Source organism: Stegastes partitus, unplaced genomic scaffold (genome assembly GCF_000690725.1).
Source record: "Stegastes partitus isolate 25-593 unplaced genomic scaffold, Stegastes_partitus-1.0.2 Scaffold1794, whole genome shotgun sequence".
In the NCBI taxonomy this organism is placed as follows: Eukaryota; Metazoa; Chordata; class Actinopteri; family Pomacentridae; genus Stegastes; species Stegastes partitus.
Window position 1 is genome coordinate 76,440 of NW_007579525.1, and position 6,962 is coordinate 83,401.

The window sequence follows — 6,962 nt, forward strand, 5'->3', positions numbered from 1 at the left end:
CCTGCGGCTGACACACTCTCCATGACTATATCATAATAATAATCTAAATTTAGCCTGTTACCTGTTTCACAAGCTAATATCAAACCAGTCCGTCTCCCTTCAGGCTCTGTTGTTGCTTTAGACACCAGTTTATAACAGTCTGCTCAACACTCACTTATAAATGCTAAATAAATATAAAATCCATCACTGCAAGACAAAAAGAAAATTTTCCTCTCACTGCCGCTGCTTTTAATCAGTCGCGTGACGTCCTGCTTGCACAGCTATTTTAAAGTGATGATTGATGGGCCTGTCAACGGCTCTGATGTCTTCTGACTCACTGTCTGTCCCTCAAACTCAGTGTCCAGCAGCGCGATGCTTCTCGCCTCCACGTCTCAGCCTCTGCTGTACAACATCACAGAGCTGTTCAAGCCTCAACCTTACTGTGAGAAGTCTTACTTTGACTAAGAAACAGCTGCGACACTTTCACAAAAACAAATAATTTCAGTCAAAAGTGTCATGATTGACATTTTGCTAAAGTAAAAAACATTATCAACAAAAATGAAGGCTTCTTGAATGGTCAAATAAAAGTATTGGCAACAGCTTTGGCTTCCTTCTTTGGATAAATTATTTAATATTATCATATTATATTAATACTAATGCATTATGGTGTGTAAGCAGCATCTTAATATTGCAACTGGTCAAAATGGAGCTACTTCCTAGAATACTTTGGATTGATAAAGTTCAATACATTTATGATTTTATTTATTTATTTATATTGGTACTACATATGTTTTTTAAAATAGTAAATCAGAATCTGCATAGCAACTTGCAACTATAGCACAAAAATACATTATTTTCTTCTAAAAAAGTTTTGAAATTAATGTACAAAGTAGCAGAAGATAAAAATAAATAGCATGAAAACAAGTTTCTATTGTACTGTGAGGTACATGTCCTAGCTGGTGTCAGAGGTGAACACAATTTTTACTCTACTGCAGTTGTTTTAAAGCTTTAACCTCTAGTTATTCCTTTAAAAAATTTTTTTTTTTAAAGATACACAAATAAAGTCTTATGTACTACACACAACTACTGATCAGTATACAAGGTAATTATCAACTACAACATTACACTGATTTAATCTTGGCAGTGGTGGAAAATATTCAAACCTTTTAGCAGAAGTAACATCATGCAAAAAAACCCACAAAGTAAAACTGCAGTTAATGAAAAAAACAAACATGCAAAGTACTGGGTGGGCAGCAGAATAGCTCCTTATCTTTATGCATGTCTGCTGTTAGATATGGTAGATGGCTGAAGTTCTTTTAGTTGATTCGTCTTGCATCTCACAGCTGATACCTACAGTCAAATTATATAATAAAAAGGACAATATTTCACTCTCTACGAAGATGGAGAGTGTAATAAAAAGGTAAAGTAGCTCCTCAGAACTCCACTTAAAGAACGCACACACCCCTGCTGCACCCCCTGAGGTGATTTCAGACTGTCTGCCTCATTCGAGCTGTTTTAAGACTATGTGAGCATGTTGAGACTAATTCAGCTCCGTGTTTATGTCATCAGCACCTGTGAAGACAGGGCACCTTTAAGCCTATGATTATCTCATGACGTTTGATGACCTCACGTAATTCCCGTCATAACTCTGCCCAATGTCAAGCGACGAGCGATCTAATTGGCCAGAATGACAGAACGCAGCATATTAGCGCTGTCCTATATGAATGTCCCCTTAAACCATGAGAGTGAGACCGTGAAGCAACATGCACGAAAGCAGGATCCTGAAAGTGAAGCAGCTGAATGGAATTCAACCATCGTTCATGGTATTATACTTTACACATCTTCTTCTACTTTGATAACATGTTTCAGTGATAAAGGCCCTTTGATCAATGGAGCATAGTTTTAATTAGGTGTGAGTGAGAAAATAGCCTTAAGGTTTATTTGTAACCACTAATATGATGACTTAAACCAGTCAGCAATTGTCATACACTTATTAGAATGGACTGCAAACTTGTTCGTTGTTTGCATTTGCTAGCATTTATTCTTAGCTTCCATGCTCCGGTTTGTTCATCTTTTCTACGGGTTTGTCACTGACACTTTGTTTATGTGTGTTTTCATGCTCTGCTCCTTATCTGTACATCTTGTCGAGCTCATGTGAATTACAGGATGAGATTACTTGCGACACACTGTAATATGTCCCACGTCGCCCACGTGCTTCCAGATCTCTGTCTTTCTATTATTTGTTGCGCTGCTCACTGTTTCCACCTCTGTTATCTCACACACCTTCTGACCACTCCGCTTCCTGCTTGCTGCGATATTCCCGAGGAAGTGCTTTATTTACGGGGATAAATCAATGTCATACGGATTTGGGAAGGCTGGGTCACCTGACATGAGTAACACTGCGAGGGAACAAAAAGATGATGCTGATACGGTGTTCGCGTGAACTCACTGTCTGATTCCTACTGAAGATTCAGCGATGCAGTAGGAAGATTTGATTTTTATTTAGAAATGACTCACCTGTTGACACGATCAAACCATCACTGGCACGTATGAATCTGCAAAGATTTGAGTTGTTTGTGCGGAAGAATGTTCTTTTTTTTTATAGACTTTGATTCCACACGCTGTCGTGGATGAGCATCAAATGGTGAATCCGTGTCTCACTAATGCAGTAACGCTGGGAGCTTTTACTCAAATGGAAACAGGATCAGCGGGGGGAAGAGGAGCGCTGGCATGATAGCTGACAGCCTGTTGTCATGAGAGGGAGATGAAGATGAAGAAGAGGAAGGCTTAAAGTCAGCGCCAGCATGCAGTTGCTGCACTAAGTGATTGATTTGATTTCTGTGAATAGAAACGTCTGCTAAAGCATCACAATTCAATCCATTTGAAATCAGAGCATCACGATGAGAAAGGAGGATGTTTTAAACTGATAATGTACAGTATGTTTCAGTGCACCGATTGGATTCAACACGTGGACTATGTTTCATGAATTAATCAGCGCGTCTGCGTTGCTGAAGAATGTGACGTTCGCTGAACAAACTGTGACAAAAGAAGAACTTCCATTTACTTCACTTTTGTCAGAAAATGGGAAATATGATTCTGTAGTAACACAATATTTCAAAATCTGATACCCAAAGTGGCCAAATGCAGGACTTCTGTTACAGAGTTTTAAATAACCTGGCTGAAAATGTGCATCTTTGCACATCAGTGGACGTATTTTGTCTACAACCGTCTGAGACAAATGGGAAACAAAGGAAAAAAAAGGAAGGAAATCAAATGGAGCGTTAGTAAAAATAAAGTTTGTATATAATGTCTGCAGAGTGTGTGTGTGGGGTGGGGGGGATGAGTCAGGTTTGTGTCTAGAGGTGTCTGGTTCGCTGGGTATTTCCCAAAGATGTGGCGTTGGATAATGTTACGACAAAACACATGTTAATCAAGTCGAAGAAGTCAAGAACTGACTCATTTATATCTTATTAAATGAGGCACCGGGATTGCAAAGCTGTTGTTTTAGCATTAAATGTGTGTAAACATCCCTCTCGAAAATGATTAAAAACACAGAATAGAAAAACCGCAATGGCTCCTTATGCAGAAAAAAAAAGAGAAGTCACTTTGTTTTTTAACGTTGACTACTGACGCCCACGAAGCAAGAACTCTGCACAAGTTTGGCAAAGCTGCAAAACCACAAACTGCATTCACTCTCCATTCATCACGTTGGCAGCTGTTGGAAAGTTCACCCAAGACTGTGTTTTAGAGCAAAGACTCTGCGGAGGATACAAAAATAAAGGTCTTGATAGGTGCTGTGCTTAATGTTGAGATGTGGTTCTGAACTTTTAAGCAGGGAAGTAACTCGACGCTTTCAGGTCCTGATTTTCAATAACAGCAGGTCATTTCTTGTTACATGCTCACGGCTAACATGCTCTGCATACTTGGTCCATACATCAGACCGGGGTATTTTTTTCGTAGTGTCACATCGTAGCTTATTGTTCTTGGCTGGGACGGTTCCCTCTTAAAGGCTTAAGGTGCCAAATGGGCCTGCACCATGTGTGTTCATGCACTGAGTGACATCTCTGGCTGCCGCCCTGCAGGCACAGAGGAACTCAGCCTGAAAGTCTACACCTGCGAAACGGGGACGGCGGGGGGGAACCTCTGTCTCGTCCTAAACCGTGAACCCTCCTGTTTCATAAAATCTGTCTGCTTGTTAGTTCAGTTCTGCTTTATTAACTCTAAAACGTCTCCGCCGAAATTTGTCATCTATGTTAAGAGCCACTGTGACGCACAGTCGGCCCCGACCTCCCCTCAGATGCGAGACATAAATCACGGCGGAACCAAATTAGAATCTAAAAAAAGGAACAGAGTGGGGTATTTTGGTGAGCCTCTAATAACTCAGCTGCTTGTTCTAGGTGGAACAGTTGAGCCGGCATCGTGTAAAACCCATCTGAGCCTGAGATAATGGTAATGGTAAAACCTGACATGCGGTAAAAGGCGCTGTGAAGAATGATTGCTTAATTGTTTCTGCTGCATTAACACAAAATTAAAACGGCTTATTTCATTGCAATCTGAGGGTTTAAATACACGTCTGATGTTTGGATGTGACACTGCAGCTCAGTTGTGGAGATGTTAACTAATTAAAAGGCAGATTTTGGCACAATTTATCTGCTTTATCACCAATTAAACACACAAGGAATTCAAGTCATAAACTCCTAAAGAGGGAAACATAAATAAAACACTTAAGCGTCATATCAGCAACGGTAGTTTTCACTTCTTTAAGACTCTTACAGGGCACCTTGAGTATAACATTTTAGCTTTTTAAGAGCAGTCCAGAGTGATGCAGTTACACTTACCCGCACTAGAGGGAAGCAGCAGGAGGAGGCAGCAGCAGCCACATTGTTTTCCTGGAACTTTCTGGAAGCACAAAGAGAAACACTTAGATGTGCTTTGGTGCATGTGTGCATTGGTTTGTTCTGTTTTATCAATCAAGTCACAGCTTAATTAAGTAGTGATTAAAGAAAATAAAATGAGGCTTTTGGAGCAGCTAAAGCTACACGTGCAAATACCCCGCAGGATTTACTGCATTACTTTGGCATCCAACTTCCTCCACGAGACCAGCTGAAACAGTAAGACTTCAGCGCCGTGTTGAGTTTTGTCTGAGCAAAGATCTGCTGGGTGTCACTTTCAGGCTCACAAACATGAACAAAAGCTGGAGGGAGATAAATCTGTGCAAACAAATGAGGGCTACTTTGAGGGCCCAGTGACTTCGAGGCAAAAGGTGAGAAACGAGGTGAAACAGGATAGGGAAAATGTGCCATGACAATTGTTGAAGTAACATTTTTTCGGTTGCTTAATTTTATTTTCTTCTTAGCGAGAAAAGCCAGAGCAGCACTCTGCGCTACCAGTTTAAAAGTGGGAAGTGATGACTCGTCTCTTTGTTGGAAAACTGACCTTAAATATCTCCTCCAGGCATGTTTGAGTGTGTATAAAACTACATTTAGGACTTTTCTTTACTATTCAAATCTATGAATGTTGCAAACGACACTTCCTCCACACCTTCTGTGAATATGCAAATATTTGTCTTTATGAGTTCAACCACAATCCCCCTGACTTCAGTGTGAATCTCTGAATGTATCTGCACTACACGTCTCCACGTCACACTGGCGTAAGTCGCTCATTGAAGTGAGAAGGGCTTCCGAAATATCTGTAAAGTCACAAATCCTGCTTAAACTCAGATTTAGAGAAACTTTCTTACAGGAGGATAAGTGTGAAAACAGAAAACATACATAATACAGTCAAGTGCAGCAATATTGCTCAAAACAGTTTTCGAAATTCAAGGTTACGTAAACCTTTACACCCTAAATGTTTTATTTGGAACAATGCCGTTAAATTACTTTGTTTTTGTAACAAGTTTTATTTCAGAACTTAAAAGACTCTTTAAAGGTCAGGAGTCATTATAGGCTCTTGATGCACACAATTCCTTGTAAGAGGCTAAACGGCTAATTTACTCACTCCGAGGGTTTTACAGCCATTTAACATGAGAGCATTTTCTTAAATCTGGCTCTAACGCTTCACGGGCAGCCTGCTGTGACGTATTTACATGTAATTCCACTCTAACAAAGACAATGAATAATAGCATAGGTGTAGCATGTAAGACAGAGCGTCTGATGCACAAAGTTGTAACAGCAGTTTAAAAATATTAAACACAAGCGTCGAGTTAGCCTGATGTGCAGTTTCAGTTTGAGTCACAGTTAAGTATTGTGTCACTTTGTCCTCTTAAGGCCTCTAAAAATGCCTCAAACTGAACTTTGAGAGGAAAAGCATCCGTTTCTTGCGGCTATCCTGTCCTCTCTCCTCTTTACCCTCATCCTGGTCTGACTCAGTACACTGCAGGCAGAAACCTGCCGTTTCTTCTGCGCAACTCACAAGCTGCAAATGGCAAGTTTAGCCAAGGACCTGGATCTGAATCATGCAATGATGGGCCCCAGCTTAGTTCTCTCTGTGAATTAGTCATTTGGATGACAGTGCTCTCATTCATACATGAAAACCTTCCACCGCCTCGTCCCTGTTGTGCCGGGGCACCAGCGCTGTATCCTGGGCTCAGCACCAGCCAACACAATTATGACTGATTTAGAGAAATACAAGCTAGCCAGAGCGGTTTTGTTTCTCCACTAGAGCAACAATGAGGTGCAGTCATACCATTCTACAGATATGTGAGACTACCCTCACCCCAACTAGTCGAGGCAGACGGACGGCGGCCCTCCTTGAGTCTAGTTCTGCTGTAGGTTTCTCTTCCTACTTTCGTCTAAGTGCTTGCGTAAAGGGAATTTGTAGGATTTGTAGTTGTTTTTTTCCCTTGATAATACAGTGCTGCCCACTTATGTCATACCGCTTTACAGAATATCCCGTTTATAATCATAAAATATCAAAGTCCAGAATCATTTCCTGTATAACTTATAGTAAAACAGCCCGTTTATCGTCATAGAATAATGTCATAA